The sequence below is a fragment of the Amia ocellicauda genome, chromosome 15 (assembly GCF_036373705.1).
Source record: "Amia ocellicauda isolate fAmiCal2 chromosome 15, fAmiCal2.hap1, whole genome shotgun sequence".
In the NCBI taxonomy this organism is placed as follows: domain Eukaryota; kingdom Metazoa; phylum Chordata; class Actinopteri; order Amiiformes; family Amiidae; genus Amia; species Amia ocellicauda.
The window spans coordinates 16,252,737-16,280,375 of NC_089864.1; the positions used below are offsets into that span (position 1 = coordinate 16,252,737).

General features: G+C 37.1%; 3 long non-coding RNA genes across 3 annotated transcripts; all 3 read left to right on the plus strand.

The window, feature by feature from the left end:
- Positions 1-5,691: 5,691 nt before the first annotated feature.
- On the plus strand, positions 5,692-7,714 carry LOC136771559 (uncharacterized). Its single transcript, XR_010822342.1, has 4 exons — positions 5,692-5,845; positions 6,380-6,452; positions 6,751-6,816; positions 7,587-7,714. It is a non-coding gene; the product is annotated as an uncharacterized LOC136771559 (long non-coding RNA).
- A 6,555-nt stretch (positions 7,715-14,269) lies between these two features.
- LOC136771560 (uncharacterized) lies at positions 14,270-16,292 on the plus strand. The gene is made up of 4 exons (XR_010822343.1): positions 14,270-14,423; positions 14,958-15,030; positions 15,329-15,394; positions 16,165-16,292. It is a non-coding gene; the product is annotated as an uncharacterized LOC136771560 (long non-coding RNA).
- Positions 16,293-22,882: 6,590 nt separating this feature from the next.
- Positions 22,883-24,881, plus strand: LOC136771585 (uncharacterized). The gene is made up of 4 exons (XR_010822345.1): positions 22,883-23,012; positions 23,547-23,619; positions 23,918-23,983; positions 24,754-24,881. It is a non-coding gene; the product is annotated as an uncharacterized LOC136771585 (long non-coding RNA).
- The last annotated feature ends 2,758 nt before the right edge of the window (positions 24,882-27,639 follow it).

A 27,639-nucleotide genomic window follows, 5' to 3' on the forward strand; every position in this document is an offset into this window, starting at 1 on the left:
TCAATAGACCTCAGGGACGCTTACTTCCACGTCTCCATAATCCCGGCGCACAGGACATTCCTGTGCTTCACCTTCCAGCGCCAGGCATACGAGTTCAATGTGCTGTCGTTCGGCCTTTCACTGGCTCCCCGTACATTTTCGAATTACAGTGCATCCGGAAAGTATTCAGTGCGCTTCACTTTTTTCACATTTTGTTATGTTACAGCCTTATTCCAAAATGGATTAAATTAATTATTTTCCTCAAAATTCTACAAACAATAACCTATAATGACCACATGAAAGAAGTTTGTTTGAAATCTTTGCAAATTTATTAAAAATAAAAAACAGAAAAAGCAAATGTACATAAGTATTCACAGTCTTTGCCATGACACTCAAAATTGAGCTCAGGTGCATCCTGTTTCCACTGATCATCCTTGAGATGTTTCTACAACTTGATTGGAGTCCACCTGTGGTAAATTCAAATGATTGGACATGATTTGGAAAGGCACACACCTGTCTATATAAGGTCCCACAGTTAATAGTGCATGTCAGAGCACAAACCAAGCCATGAAGTCCAAGGAATTGTCTGTAGACCTCCGAGACAGGATTGTATCGAGGCACAGATCTGGGGAAGGGTACAGAAAAATGTCTGCAGTATTGAAGGTCCCAATAAGCACAGTGGCCTCCATCATCCCTAAATGGAAGAAGTTTGGAACCACCAGGACTCTTCCTATATCTGGCCGCCCGGCCAAACTGAGCGATCGGGGGAGAGGGGCCTTAGTCAGGGAGGTGACCAAGAACCCGATGGTCATTCTGACAGAGCTCCAGCGTGTCTCTGTGGAGAGAGGAGACCTTCCAGAAGAACAACCATCTCTGCAGCACTCCACCAATCAGGCCTGTATGGTAGAGTGGCCAGACGGAAGCCACTCCTCAGTAAAAGGCACCTGGAGTTTGCCAAAAGGCACCTGAAGGACTCTCAGACCATGAGAAACAAAGATTGAACTCTTTGATTGAATACTTTCCGGATGCACTGTACATGGACACAGCCTTGGCCCCCCTCAGGACAAAGGGGATAAGGATCCTGAACTACCTGGACGACTGGCTGGTGTGCGCAGACTCAGTTCATTGAGAGAAAAGCTCCCTCGAACCCACACAGACGGTGGGCTTCTTGGGAATGAAGCTGGACTCTCAAAAAATGCTTGCCTACCTGTCCAGAGACAGAATCGAGTCATTGGAGAAATGCCTGGCGTCATTCAGAAGGGCATCGACTCTCCGACTGGTGAATTTTCACAATCTGTTGGGGCTGATGGTGGCCGCCTCGAATATTCTTCCCTTGGAAGATACATAGATGTATTTTGAATCCAGAATGATATCAAAAAGGACAAAAGACCAATCAATACATACAATAATCTGAACTGTTTTCTATGGGTGCGTTCACAAGTCGCAGACTTTCAGAATTCTGGCCAGAATCTGCAGATTCAGAAGATTCTCAGAAAGCCATGGGCTAAAGTGCTCAAAGTTTGCACATTATAACAGAATATGAACAGCCTATATCACATAGTCAACAAACTTGCAAGGTTAGTACAGAGCTCCGAACTAACCACGGGATCATCCCCAGTTAGAGCTGTTTTCAGTTCGTTTGCAATTGACACTAAAAGTGCAATACATCATTTAGCATATCAACGGTTTATGAATTATCAAACTGGTGGGCACCAGCTTCACATTGGACGGGCATTGCCCCCCAGTGCCCCTGCGTAGCAACGGCCCTGAAAACAACATTTAATTTATAAATCATGTATTTATTTTTTACAATCTAGGATGTGAGACTCATATATTGTTGACTGTAAATCTCCTATGTACTTGTGTAAATTGGAATTAGTAAATTGCATTATGCCTTGAACTGTACTGTATTACTGCACTCTGTATTGCTCTTGTATTTTGTAAGTCGCCCTGGACAAGGGTGTCTGCTAATAAATACATAAGTCATACAGTAAGTCTAATATTAACAATATTCTGACAATATTCTACATAGAATATGCAAAGAAAATAAATGAATACCAAAAACAGCAATAATAATAATAATAATAATAATAATAATAATAATAATAATAATAATAATAATAATAATAATAATACATGTTATATTACTTATCATTATTTTCTGTTATATTATTAGTTTGTTTAGTGTGAAGAGTGCACATTTGGTCATTTAATTCTTCCCACAGCAGTATGTCAGCAGCAAAAAATAAATCACTATAAACCAGCCTCCTCCAGCAGCAGTGCCCCTTCCAGTTAGCCAGATGACAGAAGTCAGGATTTTCCATTCCTCAAAGCAAGCTTAAAGTCCAGATGAGTAAATTACCATAGCAGAGCCTGATTTAAATTATTGGATTAACTGACTACGGCTGACTAGACTGAATTACTTAAACCAGTGACGAGGAATGGGGCCCAGTTCCAGTGCTGCTTTAATCATTTGTATAAATGATTTTAATTTTGATAATTAACACTTTTCTGGTGTAGGTAAATAAAAATGTATATTGAGTCCAAGAACAAACTTACTGTGATATTGTCTTCCATAAATTGAAATGTGCATGTCATGTCTTTACTTCTATTCACATTGGAGGTAATGTGTGGGGAAAGGCTTTAAAATCACTAATTACTGCTCCGAGAGTCCCCTAACTCCACATAAATACAGAGCACTGAAAGAAAGTACATAACAGTATTTTATGTATCTTAATATTACAAAATACCAATAACATACCATTGATAGCATATCATACAACAAAGGTGTAAATTGTTATTCCAATATTATGTTCCACAATACAATGTCAGGATTATTTCAATACAGCACACGTGTTATGCATAGCATTGCCTAGTATAATATACTTTGCTTACTTAAATGCTATTGATTCACTTTGATCCCACCAAGAGATAATCAGAAAAAGTGCGACTAGATTAAAAATCAAATAGGGCTGGCCGATAAATCGATAACAATAATTATCGGGGTAATTACTTATCTCGATAACGATATAAATATAATGTCGATAATTCGGTACAGCAGTCCAGTTCACCTCTATGACACAGCAGCAGCGTGCGGAGGAGTGACAGTAGCCCGCGGAGAGGAGCAGCCTGAAACACTGCGCCTCTCGGACCCCTGGCTCAGCCAGAGCCCTCTGTGAAACCCGGCCGTGTCGGAAGATCATTTGTTGTGGAGGAGCAGAGCGATTGTGGGTTTGGTTTGTTTCGTTTTAAAAACAAAGACCGAAAACAACACTACGAGCGATACAGCCTGATGTGGAGACGACTTGTGTGTCTATTTTATTAATTCTGCTGTACATGATTGTAAACAGCGTAATAAATAAAAGTTTTTGTTAAGAGAGATTAGGAAGAGCTAAACGTGTATAGACAACATTATATTCAGACAAGCATTACGTTACTGTAAGAAAACATCTCCAAGTGCAACAATAAAATATTTGCTATTTATTATTATTATTATTGTTATTATTGCAATCATCATCAAGATATGTGCTAGTAGATATGTATTTTAAACGGCATAACTTGACTCCCTTAACTTATTACTCTTACTACAGATTTGTAACTCCAAACGACACTTTTGAGCGTATTATTTTAATTTGCTTAGGAGACGCCCTTAACCAGGGCAAGTTACAGTTGAAACACAATACACACGTTTCGCGATTAATCCAGATACAATATAGCAGGTTTAAAGTGTGCACACTTCAGTCATGGCGTTTATGGACACATTTATAAACCAGTCCAGCGGCTCGCCAGTCATATTTGCCGGCGCTGCAGCTTTTGAGTGCAGCTCCGAATATCATTTTAATATCTCGACAAAAAGAACCAACTGTGTGTGAATGTGTGAGAGAAAGCACCGCCAGCAGAAATAATTTGAGATCAGGGGACATTCATAAAACATTCGGGGCTGAAGCCCCCCTAAAACATGAACCAGTCCTTAATATTTTAGAGGGAAACCCAGATCTGCTGTAGGTATTTATTCATTCATTTAACTTGTAAAAGGACGCACGTTAACTAAATTGTGTTCGCCTTGATGCTGATTGTCTCCACGGGGCTGTTATACATCAGACTGCAGATATTTATTTTATTGAGGAAAAAGGACTGAAATGGATTTTACTTAATTTTACTGATGCATATTTCTATGTTTTTTGTTTATCATAATTTTTTTGAACCTCAGATTTGTGAAATGATCCACTGTTTGGCAAGTGTTTGTCATGTTCTGACCATAAAGAATAGTTTAAAACCACAATTAACTGTCTGGTTTCTTCAACTTTCACTCAGGAGCAAAAATCAGCCTTTTAACTTGAAAGGAATAATGATTTGACATTCATCGTGAAAATTATCGATATGGACTGATATGAAATATTTTATCGTGATAACATTTTTGGCCATATCGCCCAGCCCTACATTCAAATAAAGATTACTTCCTTATTTATATAATTGTATTCATCGTCTGATTTTAACAGACTGCTACATAGATTGGCTCAGCAAGAAAAACATTGAAGAGGCTGAAATAAAATCAAGATTTTCCAAAATTGCAAGATATCTTACAAAAACAAAACATGGACATTAACAAAAAATATAACTGTGGACCAAAGACTGGTCTTGTTATTTTTAATTAAATGTATTACATTGCACCATATAAGTTACTATAACATACTGGGCAGAGCTTTTATGTTTGAATTGGTTTTATTGCTTGTTACCTACAATTTCACGTCGTTTTTTTTTTTGTAATAGACGTTTATATCTGGTCTAATTATTGTACATTTGTTTTTGTATTTCAATTGTTTTTTTTATTTTTTTATCAAGCATGTCATAGCTACTCAAATAAAATATCACATGTAAATACTACATTTATCTTTAAGGGTCCTGATAACTTCTCCGTAGGATTAATCAATACAAATTGTGCTGTATCTTTGATACATTTTCTAGCTTTTCAGTCCATATCAGTAATATTTCATATTTAGAATTTGAAATGAAGACCTAAAAATATCTTTAGTATCTATAGTATATGTATGTGTGTTTCTGGTCAAAAGGTGGTCACAAAGTGGTCAAACCAGCAAGAGCTAGTCAGACCAGCAAGAGCAGGTCACAAGGTGGACAAACCAGCAAGAGCTGATCAAGGTGGTCAGACCAGCAGTAAACCAGTTGTTCCAAAATACAAAATACAAGTCTAATACGTCTCTTGCTATGAAAATGTGGGAAGCTCTGACCTGGTGTGTTAAAATGGGTGTTTTAAATCCTGGAGGTTTCTTTGGGAAATGAAGTCCCTTTGCCCATATCTTAAACATAATGTTTTGGGGTTTCCCACAGCTATATACAAAAAATCGTTGACCAACAGTACACAAGAACCTATATTGAAACAAGTGCTCTTACTCCAATGAGGACAAAACATGCCACCTTGTTTAATATCAAATTAAAGGGGATAACTTAAGGATCTCATAAATGTGAATACTAACCACACCACATTCATACACAGACAATTATCCATGTAAAACACATTTTGTGAAACTATCTAAAACTCATGGAGGCAGCAACTTTCCAATACACATTATTAGGGTGGAGGGGGGCAGAAAACCCAACAATAGGATATTTAAATTGTATGACACCTGAACCAACCAATCAGCAATTTGGAGGGAAAGACATTAGAAACTCGTCTAAAACATATAAAAGCCGTGGTTAGGGACCAGCAATTTGGAGTGGAAATCCAGGAGGATATCAGGACCAGAACTTCTCCACCAAAAACCTGGAAGCTTGGCAACCAAGTCCCCAAATCCACACAGTCTGCCAGCCCTCCCCACTATTGAACGTCTGCATAACTGAAGCTACACAGGTAATACATTTCTGCATACTATTCAAGGATTACATAAATCACAATTACATAAAACCTAGTAGTGCATGGGCTCTGAATTGTAGGAACAGGTGGCATTTAACTTTTAATTGTATTATTTTACATATTTTGTGCCTCGACATTTTCAATCAACTGAGTTTGTATTAGTAAGGTATTGTGGTCATTTACCCAGATGATTCAGAGGATGGCCGCTGTGGGTTATATGTATAGGGGTCACTAGAAAGCAGGACTTTATTCAGCAATTATTACTTCCTCTGATATTGATCCAAGACAAACAAGCCACACTCCATCTAATGGTCTTAGGCCAATAAAACAATTACTAAGGAGAAATGAAAGGCAATTTGTCCATTGCAATATTTTGGATGCATCTTAACAGATCAGCATCCATTCACTCAATAGACTAACTACACAGCATTTAAATATATGAAATGATCACACTATGATAACAGGCCATGAATCAGCTGCTTTGTTAATTAAACATGCAAACTATTAAAACACAATCCCTCTGCTCCTCAGCAGGACAACACTGAACCCAGAGGCACCATGAAGACTATGATCATTCTGTTCGTCATTGCCGCGCTCTACAGCAGTAAGTGAAACCTATGACAATTCATCATCAATAACTTTGTATTGGGCCACCATAGACTGCTTAACAGTGGAATATTTAACGAAGAAAGCAATGTAGACTTGTCCAAAATGACTACTGGAAATGTGAAGATGACATTTTAAACAGAAATGATAAAGAGCTCTTATAACAGGCTGCCCTACAAATATATACAATGTCTGAGAAATACAGAGTAATAAAAGCCGAGTCTGTGGTTTATGCATCTATTTGGTAACTCTATGCACAACATCTCCTCATCTGCTTTAAATGCTCTTCTTTTCAGTTTCAGCTGTATGTGCACTGGCCTACCAACCTGTCAGTTTCATGGGAAATCAAAAAGGGAAGTAAGGTAAGTCGAATTCAATATTTACTAAGTATTATTAATTAATAATATTGAATGTAGTTTACTTACACAAGTTCCATGACAGCTCCATCAGCATCAGACAACTTTAACAGTGGTTCCTACAGCTATATACAAAAAGCCATTACCCACAATTCTCATTTTCACAGCAAGAGGTGTATTGGTAAAAAACCCCATGAACTGCATAGCAGGTTTTAAGTTCAGAGTTTGAAATTAGTTATTGTGTAAAGTCAAGAACAATGTAATGCTACAAACATTCTTATTTAGCTCATAGGAAAATACTTGAATTATTGTTATTGATATCAGATATAGTGCTTGATTTGGGAACAATAACCCATACATACTGTATGGTATTTCAGATTGAAAAGTAATTATACAATGTTACATTTTGTATATATAAAAAGGTCACATTTTGGTACTTGAATAACTGAAGGATAGTACATTTCTACCATACTTGAAAATTGATCCATCTGGGTTTGTAGTGCAACAGAGAAATGTGCAAAAGCAACAGATCAGTTAGCATAGGATCTTAAAAACATATATAGGTGTTTTTTTTTCACATCCTATCATTAACAATCTGGTGATTTTGAAGATACAAAAATTAGCATTTCAGCAACAAGAACAGATCTGCATGGAGTTCAAAAAGTGACAAGCGAGTCTTTTTAAGGAGGAGAGACAGAGAGTGGCTGGTGGTTCAGGGACCTAGAGTTTACAATATTATTATTATAACCTATTTGTCTGCCTCTTCCTTTTTCTAGAGTTCATCGGAGGCTGCTGTAATCAAGACCATTCCCGCCTCGCTCTATTGAAATAAGAAACTGTGTAACAGTCTGTATAGTAGAAAGAGTGATGAGAGCATTAACTAAATAAAATCCCTGTCCACAAAGCTGTGTTTCTGCCTCTCATTACCAGTGCCGAGAGCATCCTGTGTCTGTAAGGAAGGGTGCTGGCAATGCTGTGTAACTGTGCACTTGCACAACTGGGCTCACACAACATTGTGCAGCCTGTTCAAACACAAACAAGGACTTCCTAATTGCTGTCCAAGCCTTGGAAAAACTCGGGCCAATTTGACGTCATATATGTACTTTGTCAAATTCACACTGTTAGAGTGCTGATTACTGTATTTGTCTTTAATTTACAGTAGACACACATTCACATTAGTTGCATATGGCTCCCATGCTCTGTGGTTCTGTGTTTTGAATGTTGCCTATAAACATTTTGGTTGTTTCAATTGTTCATTTAAAAAGTATGAAAACCACACATTTTCTATCAACATAGATTAGGTGACTTGAAACAAGGCTTAAATGAAACTTTCAGACAAATGAATATAAATCCGCCACATTGAATATAAATAGCAGGTTACAAAGCGAGGCAATTACATAAACTTTAACAATGTAGGTCAGCTGGTACTTCTGTGAAATCACACAATCCTTCAATGAATTCTGAATTCACATTTGATTGAGCTGTATAAATACCAATAGGAGAACATCTCCGAGTCTTCTCTTGCTTCTTCACAGTGCGTTTCAAAATGCTCTTCATTACAATCATGCCAAGCAAGGTTAAAAGCAGGAAGTCATCAAATTGTAGCGCTGAACCCATCGAAATCTATCAAATAAATAAGTAACTTATTTAATTAACTTATATAATGTTGAAATTAATAAATGCATAAACAAATGTTGAAATATAGACAGAAAACATTATACTGTAACAGTTTATCTCAACTGAAAACCCTTCAGCGCTCAAAGCAAGGAGTCGCATATGGGCACAAATTAGCACCATATGTAACGAATTCAAACCAAAATATATTGTAAACGAGAAAAATAAAGTTGAGAAAAAATGTATGTTGAAAACAAAAAGAAAACAATCGAAATCAACATGTATACAATTGTAAACAAAAAGAATTATATCAAAATTAAAACAAAAAACCTGAAAGAAAATAATGTTAAAGCGAGAGCACTTTACGCGCTCAAATTAGCGCCATAAGTATCGCATTCAAAAAAAAAAATATTGTAAACAAACAAAAACGAGAAAAAATTGATGTTGAGATCAAAAATTAAAAAATCGATGGCGAAATGTATAGAATTGTAATAAAAAAAAAAGAACACCGAAGACAGTTTGCCAGAGAAACAGGAGAAAACTGCATTGGGACTTGGGTCAAGTGATGATGTTTATACAAAATTAAAGTGAGAAATCCAGACAGCTGCAGGGTTATCGGTGGTTTTTGCAAATCAAAGAGGGTTATTGTGACACAGGATACAATAAGGCAGATTCTAAATGTAATTTATCCACAAGGTGTACAACTCCGATGAGCTCACCATTTACAAGTACTAACACAGTACAGGTCCAAAGATGAAATTGTGTGTTTTAAAGTCAATTTCAAGTCCAAATGTCGAAAAGTCAACTTTAAAAGTTGTTTTTTCATTCACATGGCTCCAAGGCTCTTCTGTAGAATCCCCACCAGGACTCTTCCTAGAGCTGGCCGCCCGGCCAAACTGAGCGATCGGTGGAGAAGGGCCTTAGTCAGGGAGGTGACCAAAAACCCGATGGTCATTCTGACAGAGCTCCAGCGTGTCTCTGTGGAGAGAGGAGACCTTCCAGAAGAACAACCATCTCTGCAGCACTCCACCAATCAGGCCTGTATGGTAGAGTGGCCAGACGGAAGCCACTCCTCAGTAAAAGGCACCTGGAGTTTGCCAAAAGGCACCTGAAGGACTCTCAGACCATGAGAAACAAAGATTGAACTCTTTGATTGAATACTTTCCGGATGCACTGTACATGGACACAGCCTTGGCCCCCCTCAGGACAAAGGGGATAAGGATCCTGAACTACCTGGACGACTGGCTGGTGTGCGCAGACTCAGTTCATTGAGAGAAAAGCTCCCTCGAACCCACACAGACGGTGGGCTTCTTGGGAATGAAGCTGGACTCTCAAAAAATGCTTGCCTACCTGTCCAGAGACAGAATCGAGTCATTGGAGAAATGCCTGGCGTCATTCAGAAGGGCATCGACTCTCCGACTGGTGAATTTTCACAATCTGTTGGGGCTGATGGTGGCCGCCTCGAATATTCTTCCCTTGGAAGATACATAGATGTATTTTGAATCCAGAATGATATCAAAAAGGACAAAAGACCAATCAATACATACAATAATCTGAACTGTTTTCTATGGGTGCGTTCACAAGTCGCAGACTTTCAGAATTCTGGCCAGAATCTGCAGATTCAGAAGATTCTCAGAAAGCCATGGGCTAAAGTGCTCAAAGTTTGCACATTATAACAGAATATGAACAGCCTATATCACATAGTCAACAAACTTGCAAGGTTAGTACAGAGCTCTGAACTAACCACGGGATCATCCCCAGTTAGAGCTGTTTTCAGTTCGTTTGCAATTGACACTAAAAGTGCAATACATCATTTAGCATATCAACGGTTTATGAATTATCAAACTGGTGGGCACCAGCTTCACATTGGACGGGCATTGCCCCCCAGTGCCCCTGCGTAGCAACGGCCCTGAAAACAACATTTAATTTATAAATCATGTATTTATTTTTTACAATCTAGGATGTGAGACTCATATATTGTTGACTGTAAATCTCCTATGTACTTGTGTAAATTGGAATTAGTAAATTGCATTATGCCTTGAACTGTACTGTATTACTGCACTCTGTATTGCTCTTGTATTTTGTAAGTCGCCCTGGACAAGGGTGTCTGCTAATAAATACATAAGTCATACAGTAAGTCTAATATTAACAATATTCTGACAATATTCTACATAGAATATGCAAAGAAAATAAATGAATACCAAAAACAGCAATAATAATAATAATAATAATAATAATAATAATAATAATAATAATAATAATAATACATGTTATATTACTTATCATTATTTTCTGTTATATTATTAGTTTGTTTAGTGTGAAGAGTGCACATTTGGTCATTTAATTCTTCCCACAGCAGTATGTCAGCAGCAAAAAATAAATCACTATAAACCAGCCTCCTCCAGCAGCAGTGCCCCTTCCAGTTAGCCAGATGACAGAAGTCAGGATTTTCCATTCCTCAAAGCAAGCTTAAAGTCCAGATGAGTAAATTACCATAGCAGAGCCTGATTTAAATTATTGGATTAACTGACTACGGCTGACTAGACTGAATTACTTAAACCAGTGACGAGGAATGGGGCCCAGTTCCAGTGCTGCTTTAATCATTTGTATAAATGATTTTAATTTTGATAATTAACACTTTTCTGGTGTAGGTAAATAAAAATGTATATTGAGTCCAAGAACAAACTTACTGTGATATTGTCTTCCATAAATTGAAATGTGCATGTCATGTCTTTACTTCTATTCACATTGGAGGTAATGTGTGGGGAAAGGCTTTAAAATCACTAATTACTGCTCCGAGAGTCCCCTAACTCCACATAAATACAGAGCACTGAAAGAAAGTACATAACAGTATTTTATGTATCTTAATATTACAAAATACCAATAACATACCATTGATAGCATATCATACAACAAAGGTGTAAATTGTTATTCCAATATTATGTTCCACAATACAATGTCAGGATTATTTCAATACAGCACACGTGTTATGCATAGCATTGCCTAGTATAATATACTTTGCTTACTTAAATGCTATTGATTCACTTTGATCCCACCAAGAGATAATCAGAAAAAGTGCGACTAGATTAAAAATCAAATAGGGCTGGCCGATAAATCGATAACAATAATTATCGGGGTAATTACTTATCTCGATAACGATATAAATATAATGTCGATAATTCGGTACAGCAGTCCAGTTCACCTCTATGACACAGCAGCAGCGTGCGGAGGAGTGACAGTAGCCCGCGGAGAGGAGCAGCCTGAAACACTGCGCCTCTCGGACCCCTGGCTCAGCCAGAGCCCTCTGTGAAACCCGGCCGTGTCGGAAGATCATTTGTTGTGGAGGAGCAGAGCGATTGTGGGTTTGGTTTGTTTCGTTTTAAAAACAAAGACCGAAAACAACACTACGAGCGATACAGCCTGATGTGGAGACGACTTGTGTGTCTATTTTATTAATTCTGCTGTACATGATTGTAAACAGCGTAATAAATAAAAGTTTTTGTTAAGAGAGATTAGGAAGAGCTAAACGTGTATAGACAACATTATATTCAGACAAGCATTACGTTACTGTAAGAAAACATCTCCAAGTGCAACAATAAAATATTTGCTATTTATTATTATTATTATTGTTATTATTGCAATCATCATCAAGATATGTGCTAGTAGATATGTATTTTAAACGGCATAACTTGACTCCCTTAACTTATTACTCTTACTACAGATTTGTAACTCCAAACGACACTTTTGAGCGTATTATTTTAATTTGCTTAGGAGACGCCCTTAACCAGGGCAAGTTACAGTTGAAACACAATACACACGTTTCGCGATTAATCCAGATACAATATAGCAGGTTTAAAGTGTGCACACTTCAGTCATGGCGTTTATGGACACATTTATAAACCAGTCCAGCGGCTCGCCAGTCATATTTGCCGGCGCTGCAGCTTTTGAGTGCAGCTCCGAATATCATTTTAATATCTCGACAAAAAGAACCAACTGTGTGTGAATGTGTGAGAGAAAGCACCGCCAGCAGAAATAATTTGAGATCAGGGGACATTCATAAAACATTCGGGGCTGAAGCCCCCCTAAAACATGAACCAGTCCTTAATATTTTAGAGGGAAACCCAGATCTGCTGTAGGTATTTATTCATTCATTTAACTTGTAAAAGGACGCACGTTAACTAAATTGTGTTCGCCTTGATGCTGATTGTCTCCACGGGGCTGTTATACATCAGACTGCAGATATTTATTTTATTGAGGAAAAAGGACTGAAATGGATTTTACTTAATTTTACTGATGCATATTTCTATGTTTTTTGTTTATCATAATTTTTTTGAACCTCAGATTTGTGAAATGATCCACTGTTTGGCAAGTGTTTGTCATGTTCTGACCATAAAGAATAGTTTAAAACCACAATTAACTGTCTGGTTTCTTCAACTTTCACTCAGGAGCAAAAATCAGCCTTTTAACTTGAAAGGAATAATGATTTGACATTCATCGTGAAAATTATCGATATGGACTGATATGAAATATTTTATCGTGATAACATTTTTGGCCATATCGCCCAGCCCTACATTCAAATAAAGATTACTTCCTTATTTATATAATTGTATTCATCGTCTGATTTTAACAGACTGCTACATAGATTGGCTCAGCAAGAAAAACATTGAAGAGGCTGAAATAAAATCAAGATTTTCCAAAATTGCAAGATATCTTACAAAAACAAAACATGGACATTAACAAAAAATATAACTGTGGACCAAAGACTGGTCTTGTTATTTTTAATTAAATGTATTACATTGCACCATATAAGTTACTATAACATACTGGGCAGAGCTTTTATGTTTGAATTGGTTTTATTGCTTGTTACCTATAATTTCACGTCGTTTTTTTTTTTTTGTAATAGACGTTTATATCTGGTCTAATTATTGTACATTTGTTTTTGTATTTCAATTGTTTTTTTTATTTTTTTATAAAGCATGTCATAGCTACTCAAATAAAATATCACATGTAAATACTACATTTATCTTTAAGGGTCCTGATAACTTATCCGTAGGATTAATCAATACAAATTGTGCTGTATCTTTGATACATTTTCTAGCTTTTCAGTCCATATCAGTAATATTTCATATTTAGAATTTGAAATGAAGACCTAAAAATATCTTTAGTATCTATAGTATATGTATGTGTGTTTCTGGTCAAAAGGTGGTCACAAAGTGGTCAAACCAGCAAGAGCTAGTCAGACCAGCAAGAGCAGGTCACAAGGTGGACAAACCAGCAAGAGCTGATCAAGGTGGTCAGACCAGCAGTAAACCAGTTGTTCCAAAATACAAAATACAAGTCTAATACGTCTCTTGCTATGAAAATGTGGGAAGCTCTGACCTGGTGTGTTAAAATGGGTGTTTTAAATCCTGGAGGTTTCTTTGGGAAATGAAGTCCCTTTGCCCATATCTTAAACATAATGTTTCAGGGTTTCCCACAGCTATATACAAAAAATCGTTGACCAACAGTACACAAGAACCTATATTGAAACAAGTGCTCTTACTCCAATGAGGACAAAACATGCCACCTTGTTTAATATCAAATTAAAGGGGATAACTTAAGGATCTCATAAATGTGAATACTAACCACACCACATTCATACACAGACAATAATCCATGTAAAACACATTTTGTGAAACTATCTAAAACTCATGGAGGCAGCAACTTTCCAATACACATTATTAGGGTGGAGGGGGGCAGAAAACCCAACAATAGGATATTTAAATTGTATGACACCTGAACCAACCAATCAGCAATTTGGAGGGAAAGACATTAGAAACTCGTCTAAAACATATAAAAGCCGTGGTTAGGGACCAGCAATTTGGAGTGGAAATCCAGGAGGATATCAGGACCAGAACTTCTCCACCAAAAACCTGGAAGCTTGGCAACCAAGTCCCCAAATCCACACAGTCTGCCAGCCCTCCCCACTATTGAACGTCTGCATAACTGAAGCTACACAGGTAATACATTTCTGCATACTATTCAAGGATTACATAAATCACAATTACATAAAACCTAGTAGTGCATGGGCTCTGAATTGTAGGAACAGGTGGCATTTAACTTTTAATTGTATTATTTTACATATTTTGTGCCTCGACATTTTCAATCAACTGAGTTTGTATTAGTAAGGTATTGTGGTCATTTACCCAGATGATTCAGAGGATGGCCGCTGTGGGTTATATGTATAGGGGTCACTAGAAAGCAGGACTTTATTCAGCAATTATTACTTCCTCTGATATTGATCCAAGACAAACAAGCCACACTCCATCTAATGGTCTTAGGCCAATAAAACAATTACTAAGGAGAAATGAAAGGCAATTTGTCCATTGCAATATTTTGGATGCATCTTAACAGATCAGCATCCATTCACTCAATAGACTAACTACACAGCATTTAAATATATGAAATGATCACACTATGATAACAGGCCATGAATCAGCTGCTTTGTTAATTAAACATGCAAACTATTAAAACACAATCCCTCTGCTCCTCAGCAGGACAACACTGAACCCAGAGGCACCATGAAGACTATGATCATTCTGTTCGTCATTGCCGCGCTCTACAGCAGTAAGTGAAACCTATGACAATTCATCATCAATAACTTTGTATTGGGCCACCATAGACTGCTTAACAGTGGAATATTTAACGAAGAAAGCAATGTAGACTTGTCCAAAATGACTACTGGAAATGTGAAGATGACATTTTAAACAGAAATGATAAAGAGCTCTTATAACAGGCTGCCCTACAAATATATACAATGTCTGAGAAATACAGAGTAATAAAAGCCGAGTCTGTGGTTTATGTATCTATTTGGTAACTCTATGCACAACATCTCCTCATCTGCTTTAAATGCTCTTCTTTTCAGTTTCAGCTGTATGTGCACTGGCCTACCAACCTGTCAGTTTCATGGGAAATCAAAAAGGGAAGTAAGGTAAGTCGAATTCAATATTTACTAAGTATTATTAATTAATAATATTGAATGTAGTTTACTTACACAAGTTCCATGACAGCTCCATCAGCATCAGACAACTTTAACAGTGGTTCCTACAGCTATATACAAAAAGCCATTACCCACAATTCTCATTTTCACAGCAAGAGGTGTATTGGTAAAAAACCACATGAACTGCATAGCAGGTTTTAAGTTCAGAGTTTGAAATTAGTTATTGTGTAAAGTCAAGAACAATGTAATGCTACAAACATTCTTATTTAGCTCATAGGAAAATACTTGAATTATTGTTATTGATATCAGATATAGTGCTTGATTTGGGAACAATAACCCATACATTATGTATGGTATTTCAGATTGAAAAGTAATTATACAATGTTACATTTTGTATATATAAAAAGGTCACATTTTGGTACTTGAATAACTGAAGGATAGTACATTTCTACCATACTTGAAAATTGATCCATCTGGGTTTGTAGTGCAACAGAGAAATGTGCAAAAGCAACAGATCAGTTAGCATAGGATCTTAAAAACATATATAGGTGTTTTTTTTTCACATCCTATCATTAACAATCTGGTGATTTTGAAGATACAAAAATTAGCATTTCAGCAACAAGAACAGATCTGCATGGAGTTCAAAAAGTGACAAGCGAGTCTTTTTAAGGAGGAGAGACAGAGAGTGGCTGGTGGTTCAGGGACCTAGAGTTTACAATATTATTATTATAACCTATTTGTCTGCCTCTTCCTTTTTCTAGAGTTCATCGGAGGCTGCTGTAATCAAGACCATTCCCGCCTCGCTCTATTGAAATAAGAAACTGTGTAACAGTCTGTATAGTAGAAAGAGTGATGAGAGCATTAACTAAATAAAATCCCTGTCCACAAAGCTGTGTTTCTGCCTCTCATTACCAGTGCTGAGAGCATCCTGTGTCTGTAAGGAAGGGTGCTGGCAATGCTGTGTAACTGTGCACTTGCACAACTGGGCTCACACAACATTGTGCAGCCTGTTCAAACACAAACAAGGACTTCCTAATTGCTGTCCAAGCCTTGGAAAAACTCGGGCCAATTTGACGTCATATATGTACTTTGTCAAATTCACACTGTTAGAGTGCTGATTACTGTATTTGTCTTTAATTTACAGTAGACACACATTCACATTAGTTGCATATGGCTCCCATGCTCTGTGGTTCTGTGTTTTGAATGTTGCCTATAAACATTTTGGTTGTTTCAATTGTTCATTTAAAAAGTATGAAAACCACACATTTTCTATCAACATAGATTAGGTGACTTGAAACAAGGCTTAAATGAAACTTTCAGACAAATGAATATAAATCCGCCACATTGAATATAAATAGCAGGTTACAAAGCGAGGCAATTACATAAACTTTAACAATGTAGGTCAGCTGGTACTTCTGTGAAATCACACAATCCTTCAATGAATTCTGAATTCACATTTGATTGAGCTGTATAAATACCAATAGGAGAACATCTCCGAGTCTTCTCTTGCTTCTTCACAGTGCGTTTCAAAATGCTCTTCATTACAATCATGCCAAGCAAGGTTAAAAGCAGGAAGTCATCAAATTGTAGCGCTGAACCCATCGAAATCTATCAAATAAATAAGTAACTTATTTAATTAACTTATATAATGTTGAAATTAATAAATGCATAAACAAATGTTGAAATATAGACAGAAAACATTATACTGTAACAGTTTATCTCAACTGAAAACCCTTCAGCGCTCAAAGCAAGGAGTCGCATATGGGCACAAATTAGCACCATATGTAACGAATTCAAACCAAAATATATTGTAAACGAGAAAAATAAAGTTGAGAAAAAATGTATGTTGAAAACAAAAAGAAAACAATCGAAATCAACATGTATACAATTGTAAACAAAAAGAATTATATCAAAATTAAAACAAAAAACCTGAAAGAAAATAATGTTAAAGCGAGAGCACTGTACGCGCTCAAATTAGCGCCATAAGTATCGCATTCAAAAAAAAAATATTGTAAACAAAAAAAAAAAACGAGAAAAAATTGATGTTGAGATCAAAAATTAAAAAATCGAATGCGAAATGTATAGAATTGTAATAAAAAAAAAAGAACACCGAAGACAGTTTGCCAGAGAAACAGGAGAAAACTGCATTGGGACTTGGGTCAAGTGATGATGTTTATACAAAATTAAAGTGAGAAATCCAGACAGCTGCAGGGTTATCGGTGGTTTTTGCAAATCAAAGAGGGTTATTGTGACACAGGATACAATAAGGCAGATTCTAAATGTAATTTATCCACAAGGTGTACAACTCCGATGAGCTCACCATTTACAAGTACTAACACAGTACAGGTCCAAAGATGAAATTGTGTGTTTTAAAGTCAATTTCAAGTCCAAATGTCGAAAAGTCAACTTTAAAAGTTGTTTTTTCATTCACATGGCTCCAAGGCTCTTCTGTAGAATCCCCACCAGGACTCTTCCTAGAGCTGGCCGCCCGGCCAAACTGAGCGATCGGTGGAGAAGGGCCTTAGTCAGGGAGGTGACCAAAAACCCGATGGTCATTCTGACAGAGCTCCAGCGTGTCTCTGTGGAGAGAGGAGACCTTCCAGAAGAACAACCATCTCTGCAGCACTGCACCAATCAGGCCTGTATGGTAGAATGGCCAGACGGAAGCCACTCCTCAGTAAAAGGCACCTGGAGTTTGCCAAAAGGCACCTGAAGGACTCTCAGACCATGAGAAACAAAGATTGAACTCTTTGATTGAATACTTTCCGGATGCACTGTACATGGACACAGCCTTGGCCCCCCTCAGGACAAAGGGGATAAGGATCCTGAACTACCTGGACGACTGGCTGGTGTGCGCAGACTCAGTTCATTGAGAGAAAAGCTCCCTCGAACCCACACAGACGGTGGGCTTCTTGGGAATGAAGCTGGACTCTCAAAAAATGCTTGCCTACCTGTCCAGAGACAGAATCGAGTCATTGGAGAAATGCCTGGCGTCATTCAGAAGGGCATCGACTCTCCGACTGGTGAATTTTCACAATCTGTTGGGGCTGATGGTGGCCGCCTCGAATATTCTTCCCTTGGAAGATACATAGATGTATTTTGAATCCAGAATGATATCAAAAAGGACAAAAGACCAATCAATACATACAATAATCTGAACTGTTTTCTATGGGTGCGTTCACAAGTCGCAGACTTTCAGAATTCTGGCCAGAATCTGCAGATTCAGAAGATTCTCAGAAAGCCATGGGCTAAAGTGCTCAAAGTTTGCACATTATAACAGAATATGAACAGCCTATATCACATAGTCAACAAACTTGCAAGGTTAGTACAGAGCTCCGAACTAACCACGGGATCATCCCCAGTTAGAGCTGTTTTCAGTTCGTTTGCAATTGACACTAAAAGTGCAATACATCATTTAGCATATCAACGGTTTATGAATTATCAAACTGGTGGGCACCAGCTTCACATTGGACGGGCATTGCCCCCCAGTGCCCCTGCGTAGCAACGGCCCTGAAAACAACATTTAATTTATAAATCATGTATTTATTTTTTACAATCTAGGATGTGAGACTCATATATTGTTGACTGTAAATCTCCTATGTACTTGTGTAAATTGGAATTAGTAAATTGCATTATGCCTTGAACTGTACTGTATTACTGCACTCTGTATTGCTCTTGTATTTTGTAAGTCGCCCTGGACAAGGGTGTCTGCTAATAAATACATAAGTCATACAGTAAGTCTAATATTAACAATATTCTGACAATATTCTACATAGAATATGCAAAGAAAATAAATGAATACCAAAAACAGCAATAATAATAATAATAATAATAATAATAATAATAATAATAATAATAATAATAATAATAATAATACATGTTATATTACTTATCATTATTTTCTGTTATATTATTAGTTTGTTTAGTGTGAAGAGTGCACATTTGGTCATTTAATTCTTCCCACAGCAGTATGTCAGCAGCAAAAAATAAATCACTATAAACCAGCCTCCTCCAGCAGCAGTGCCCCTTCCAGTTAGCCAGATGACAGAAGTCAGGATTTTCCATTCCTCAAAGCAAGCTTAAAGTCCAGATGAGTAAATTACCATAGCAGAGCCTGATTTAAATTATTGGATTAACTGACTACGGCTGACTAGACTGAATTACTTAAACCAGTGACGAGGAATGGGGCCCAGTTCCAGTGCTGCTTTAATCATTTGTATAAATGATTTTAATTTTGATAATTAACACTTTTCTGGTGTAGGTAAATAAAAATGTATATTGAGTCCAAGAACAAACTTACTGTGATATTGTCTTCCATAAATTGAAATGTGCATGTCATGTCTTTACTTCTATTCACATTGGAGGTAATGTGTGGGGAAAGGCTTTAAAATCACTAATTACTGCTCCGAGAGTCCCCTAACTCCACATAAATACAGAGCACTGAAAGAAAGTACATAACAGTATTTTATGTATCTTAATATTACAAAATACCAATAACATACCATTGATAGCATATCATACAACAAAGGTGTAAATTGTTATTCCAATATTATGTTCCACAATACAATGTCAGGATTATTTCAATACAGCACACGTGTTATGCATAGCATTGCCTAGTATAATATACTTTGCTTACTTAAATGCTATTGATTCACTTTGATCCCACCAAGAGATAATCAGAAAAAGTGCGACTAGATTAAAAATCAAATAGGGCTGGCCGATAAATCGATAACAATAATTATCGGGGTAATTACTTATCTCGATAACGATATAAATATAATGTCGATAATTCGGTACAGCAGTCCAGTTCACCTCTATGACACAGCAGCAGCGTGCGGAGGAGTGACAGTAGCCCGCGGAGAGGAGCAGCCTGAAACACTGCGCCTCTCGGACCCCTGGCTCAGCCAGAGCCCTCTGTGAAACCCGGCCGTGTCGGAAGATCATTTGTTGTGGAGGAGCAGAGCGATTGTGGGTTTGGTTTGTTTCGTTTTAAAAACAAAGACCGAAAACAACACTACGAGCGATACAGCCTGATGTGGAGACGACTTGTGTGTCTATTTTATTAATTCTGCTGTACATGATTGTAAACAGCGTAATAAATAAAAGTTTTTGTTAAGAGAGATTAGGAAGAGCTAAACGTGTATAGACAACATTATATTCAGACAAGCATTACGTTACTGTAAGAAAACATCTCCAAGTGCAACAATAAAATATTTGCTATTTATTATTATTATTATTGTTATTATTGCAATCATCATCAAGATATGTGCTAGTAGATATGTATTTTAAACGGCATAACTTGACTCCCTTAACTTATTACTCTTACTACAGATTTGTAACTCCAAACGACACTTTTGAGCGTATTATTTTAATTTGCTTAGGAGACGCCCTTAACCAGGGCAAGTTACAGTTGAAACACAATACACACGTTTCGCGATTAATCCAGATACAATATAGCAGGTTTAAAGTGTGCACACTTCAGTCATGGCGTTTATGGACACATTTATAAACCAGTCCAGCGGCTCGCCAGTCATATTTGCCGGCGCTGCAGCTTTTGAGTGCAGCTCCGAATATCATTTTAATATCTCGACAAAAAGAACCAACTGTGTGTGAATGTGTGAGAGAAAGCACCGCCAGCAGAAATAATTTGAGATCAGGGGACATTCATAAAACATTCGGGGCTGAAGCCCCCCTAAAACATGAACCAGTCCTTAATATTTTAGAGGGAAACCCAGATCTGCTGTAGGTATTTATTCATTCATTTAACTTGTAAAAGGACACACGTTAACTAAATTGTGTTCGCCTTGATGCTGATTGTCTCCGCTGGGCTGTTATACATCAGACTGCAGATATTTATTTTATTGAGGAAAAAGGACTGAAATGGATTTTACTTAATTTTACTGATGCATATTTCTATGTTTTTTGTTTATCATAATTTTTTTGAACCTCAGATTTGTGAAATGATCCACTGTTTGGCAAGTGTTTGTCATGTTCTGACCATAAAGAATAGTTTAAAACCACAATTAACTGTCTGGTTTCTTCAACTTTCACTCAGGAGCAAAAATCAGCCTTTTAACTTGAAAGGAATAATGATTTGACATTCATCGTGAAAATTATCGATATGGACTGATATGAAATATTTTATCGTGATAACATTTTTGGCCATATCGCCCAGCCCTACATTCAAATAAAGATTACTTCCTTATTTATATAATTGTATTCATCGTCTGATTTTAACAGACTGCTACATAGATTGGCTCAGCAAGAAAAACATTGAAGAGGCTGAAATAAAATCAAGATTTTCCAAAATTGCAAGATATCTTACAAAAACAAAACATGGACATTAACAAAAAATATAACTGTGGACCAAAGACTGGTCTTGTTATTTTTAATTAAATGTATTACATTGCACCATATAAGTTACTATAACATACTGGGCAGAGCTTTTATGTTTGAATTGGTTTTATTGCTTGTTACCTATAATTTCACGTCGTTTTTTTTTTTTTGTAATAGACGTTTATATCTGGTCTAATTATTGTACATTTGTTTTTGTATTTCAATTGTTTTTTTTATTTTTTTATAAAGCATGTCATAGCTACTCAAATAAAATATCACATGTAAATACTACATTTATCTTTAAGGGTCCTGATAACTTATCCGTAGGATTAATCAATACAAATTGTGCTGTATCTTTGATACATTTTCTAGCTTTTCAGTCCATATCAGTAATATTTCATATTTAGAATTTGAAATGAAGACCTAAAAATATCTTTAGTATCTATAGTATATGTATGTGTGTTTCTGGTCAAAAGGTGGTCACAAAGTGGTCAAACCAGCAAGAGCTAGTCAGACCAGCAAGAGCAGGTCACAAGGTGGACAAACCAGCAAGAGCTGATCAAGGTGGTCAGACCAGCAGTAAACCAGTTGTTCCAAAATACAAAATACAAGTCTAATACGTCTCTTGCTATGAAAATGTGGGAAGCTCTGACCTGGTGTGTTAAAATGGGTGTTTTAAATCCTGGAGGTTTCTTTGGGAAATGAAGTCCCTTTGCCCATATCTTAAACATAATGTTTCAGGGTTTCCCACAGCTATATACAAAAAATCGTTGACCAACAGTACACAAGAACCTATATTGAAACAAGTGCTCTTACTCCAATGAGGACAAAACATGCCACCTTGTTTAATATCAAATTAAAGGGGATAACTTAAGGATCTCATAAATGTGAATACTAACCACACCACATTCATACACAGACAATTATCCATGTAAAACACATTTTGTGAAACTATCTAAAACTCATGGAGGCAGCAACTTTCCAATACACATTATTAGGGTGGAGGGGGGCAGAAAACCCAACAATAGGATATTTAAATTGTATGACACCTGAACCAACCAATCAGCAATTTGGAGGGAAAGACATTAGAAACTCGTCTAAAACATATAAAAGCCGTGGTTAGGGACCAGCAATTTGGAGTGAAAATCCAGGAGGATATCAGGACCAGAACTTCTCCACCAAAAACCTGGAAGCTTGGCAACCAAGTCCCCAAATCCACACAGTCTGCCAGCCCTCCCCACTATTGAACGTCTGCATAACTGAAGCTACACAGGTAATACATTTCTGCATACTATTCAAGGATTACATAAATCACAATTACATAAAACCTAGTAGTGCATGGGCTCTGAATTGTAGGAACAGGTGGAATTTAACTTTTAATTGTATTATTTTACATATTTTGTGCCTCGACATTTTCAATCAACTGAGTTTGTATTAGGAAGGTATTGTGGTCATTTACCCAGATGATTCAGAGGATGGCCGCTGTGGGTTATATGTATAGGGGTCACTAGAAAGCAGGACTTTATTCAGCAATTATTACTTCCTCTGATATTGATCCAAGACAAACAAGCCACACTCCATCTAATGGTCTTAGGCCAATAAAACAATTACTAAGGAGAAATGAAAGGCAATTTGTCCATTGCAATATTTTGGATGCATCTTAACAGATCAGCATCCATTCACTCAATAGACTAACTACACAGCATTTAAATATATGAAATGATCACACTATGATAACAGGCCATGAATCAGCTGCCTTGTTAATTAAACATGCAAACTATTAAAACACAATCCCTCTGCTCCTCAGCAGGACAACACTGAACCCAGAGGCACCATGAAGACTATGATCATTCTGTTCGTCATTGCCACGCTCTACAGCAGTAAGTGAAACCTATGACAATTCATCATCAATAACTTTGTATTGGGCCACCATAGACTGCTTAACAGTGGAATATTTAACGAAGAAAGCAATGTAGACTTGTCCAAAATGACTACTGGAAATGTGAAGATGACATTTTAAACAGAAATGATAAAGAGCTCTTATAACAGGCTGCCCTACAAATATATACAATGTCTGAGAAATACAGAGTAATAAAAGCCGAGTCTGTGGTTTATGTATCTATTTGGTAACTCTATGCACAACATCTCCTCATCTGCTTTAAATGCTCTTCTTTTCAGTTTCAGCTGTATGTGCACTGGCCTACCAACCTGTCAGTTTCATGGGAAATCAAAAAGGGAAGTAAGGTAAGTCGAATTCAATATTTACTAAGTATTATTAATTAATAATATTGAATGTAGTTTACTTACACAAGTTCCATGACAGCTCCATCAGCATCAGACAACTTTAACAGTGGTTCCTACAGCTATATACAAAAAGCCATTACCCACAATTCTCATTTTCACAGCAAGAGGTGTATTGGTAAAAAACCACATGAACTGCATAGCAGGTTTTAAGTTCAGAGTTTGAAATTAGTTATTGTGTAAAGTCAAGAACAATGTAATGCTACAAACATTCTTATTTAGCTCATAGGAAAATACTTGAATTATTGTTATTGATATCAGATATAGTGCTTGATTTGGGAACAATAACCCATACATTATGTATGGTATTTCAGATTGAAAAGTAATTATACAATGTTACATTTTGTATATATAAAAAGGTCACATTTTGGTACTTGAATAACTGAAGGATAGTACATTTCTACCATACTTGAAAATTGATCCATCTGGGTTTGTAGTGCAACAGAGAAATGTGCAAAAGCAACAGATCAGTTAGCATAGGATCTTAAAAACATATATAGGTGTTTTTTTTTCACATCCTATCATTAACAATCTGGTGATTTTGAAGATACAAAAATTAGCATTTCAGCAACAAGAACAGATCTGCATGGAGTTCAAAAAGTGACAAGCGAGTCTTTTTAAGGAGGAGAGACAGAGAGTGGCTGGTGGTTCAGGGACCTAGAGTTTACAATATTATTATTATAACCTATTTGTCTGCCTCTTCCTTTTTCTAGAGTTCATCGGAGGCTGCTGTAATCAAGACCATTCCCGCCTCGCTCTATTGAAATAAGAAACTGTGTAACAGTCTGTATAGTAGAAAGAGTGATGAGAGCATTAACTAAATAAAATCCCTGTCCACAAAGCTGTGTTTCTGCCTCTCATTACCAGTGCCGAGAGCATCCTGTGTCTGTAAGGAAGGGTGCTGGCAATGCTGTGTAACTGTGCACTTGCACAACTGGGCTCACACAACATTGTGCAGCCTGTTCAAACACAAACAAGGACTTCCTAATTGCTGTCCAAGCCTTGGAAAAACTCGGGCCAATTTGACGTCATATATGTACTTTGTCAAATTCACACTGTTAGAGTGCTGATTACTGTATTTGTCTTTAATTTACAGTAGACACACATTCACATTAGTTGCATATGGCTCCCATGCTCTGTGGTTCTGTGTTTTGAATGTTGCCTATAAACATTTTGGTTGTTTCAATTGTTCATTTAAAAAGTATGAAAACCACACATTTTCTATCAACATAGATTAGGTGACTTGAAACAAGGCTTAAATGAAACTTTCAGACAAATGAATATAAATCCGCCACATTGAATATAAATAGCAGGTTACAAAGCGAGGCAATTACATAAACTTTAACAATGTAGGTCAGCTGGTACTTCTGTGAAATCACACAATCCTTCAATGAATTCTGAATTCACATTTGATTGAGCTGTATAAATACCAATAGGAGAACATCTCCGAGTCTTCTCTTGCTTCTTCACAGTGCGTTTCAAAATGCTCTTCATTACAATCATGCCAAGCAAGGTTAAAAGCAGGAAGTCATCAAATTGTAGCGCTGAACCCATCGAAATCTATCAAATAAATAAGTAACTTATTTAATTAACTTATATAATGTTGAAATTAATAAATGCATAAACAAATGTTGAAATATAGACAGAAAACATTATACTGTAACAGTTTATCTCAACTGAAAACCCTTCAGCGCTCAAAGCAAGGAGTCGCATATGGGCACAAATTAGCACCATATGTAACGAATTCAAACCAAAATATATTGTAAACGAGAAAAATAAAGTTGAGAAAAAATGTATGTTGAAAACAAAAAGAAAACAATCGAAATCAACATGTATACAATTGTAAACAAAAAGAATTATATCAAAATTAAAACAAAAAACCTGAAAGAAAATAATGTTAAAGCGAGAGCACTGTACGCGCTCAAATTAGCGCCATAAGTATCGCATTCAAAAAAAAAAATATTGTAAACAAAAAAAAAAACGAGAAAAAATTGATGTTGAGATCAAAAATTAAAAAATCGAATGCGAAATGTATAGAATTGTAATAAAAAAAAAAGAACACCGAAGACAGTTTGCCAGAGAAACAGGAGAAAACTGCATTGGGACTTGGGTCAAGTGATGATGTTTATACAAAATTAAAGTGAGAAATCCAGACAGCTGCAGGGTTATCGGTGGTTTTTGCAAATCAAAGAGGGTTATTGTGACACAGGATACAATAAGGCAGATTCTAAATGTAATTTATCCACAAGGTGTACAACTCCGATGAGCTCACCATTTACAAGTACTAACACAGTACAGGTCCAAAGATGAAATTGTGTGTTTTAAAGTCAATTTCAAGTCCAAATGTCGAAAAGTCAACTTTAAAAGTTGTTTTTTCATTCACATGGCTCCAAGGCTCTTCTGTAGAATCCCCACCAGGACTCTTCCTAGAGCTGGCCGCCCGGCCAAACTGAGCGATCGGTGGAGAAGGGCCTTAGTCAGGGAGGTGACCAAAAACCCGATGGTCATTCTGACAGAGCTCCAGCGTGTCTCTGTGGAGAGAGGAGACCTTCCAGAAGAACAACCATCTCTGCAGCACTGCACCAATCAGGCCTGTATGGTAGAATGGCCAGACGGAAGCCACTCCTCAGTAAAAGGCACCTGGAGTTTGCCAAAAGGCACCTGAAGGACTCTCAGACCATGAGAAACAAAGATTGAACTCTTTGATTGAATACTTTCCGGATGCACTGTACATGGACACAGCCTTGGCCCCCCTCAGGACAAAGGGGATAAGGATCCTGAACTACCTGGACGACTGGCTGGTGTGCGCAGACTCAGTTCATTGAGAGAAAAGCTCCCTCGAACCCACACAGACGGTGGGCTTCTTGGGAATGAAGCTGGACTCTCAAAAAATGCTTGCCTACCTGTCCAGAGACAGAATCGAGTCATTGGAGAAATGCCTGGCGTCATTCAGAAGGGCATCGACTCTCCGACTGGTGAATTTTCACAATCTGTTGGGGCTGATGGTGGCCGCCTCGAATATTCTTCCCTTGGAAGATACATAGATGTATTTTGAATCCAGAATGATATCAAAAAGGACAAAAGACCAATCAATACATACAATAATCTGAACTGTTTTCTATGGGTGCGTTCACAAGTCGCAGACTTTCAGAATTCTGGCCAGAATCTGCAGATTCAGAAGATTCTCAGAAAGCCATGGGCTAAAGTGCTCAAAGTTTGCACATTATAACAGAATATGAACAGCCTATATCACATAGTCAACAAACTTGCAAGGTTAGTACAGAGCTCCGAACTAACCACGGGATCATCCCCAGTTAGAGCTGTTTTCAGTTCGTTTGCAATTGACACTAAAAGTGCAATACATCATTTAGCATATCAACGGTTTATGAATTATCAAACTGGTGGGCACCAGCTTCACATTGGACGGGCATTGCCCCCCAGTGCCCCTGCGTAGCAACGGCCCTGAAAACAACATTTAATTTATAAATCATGTATTTATTTTTTACAATCTAGGATGTGAGACTCATATATTGTTGACTGTAAATCTCCTATGTACTTGTGTAAATTGGAATTAGTAAATTGCATTATGCCTTGAACTG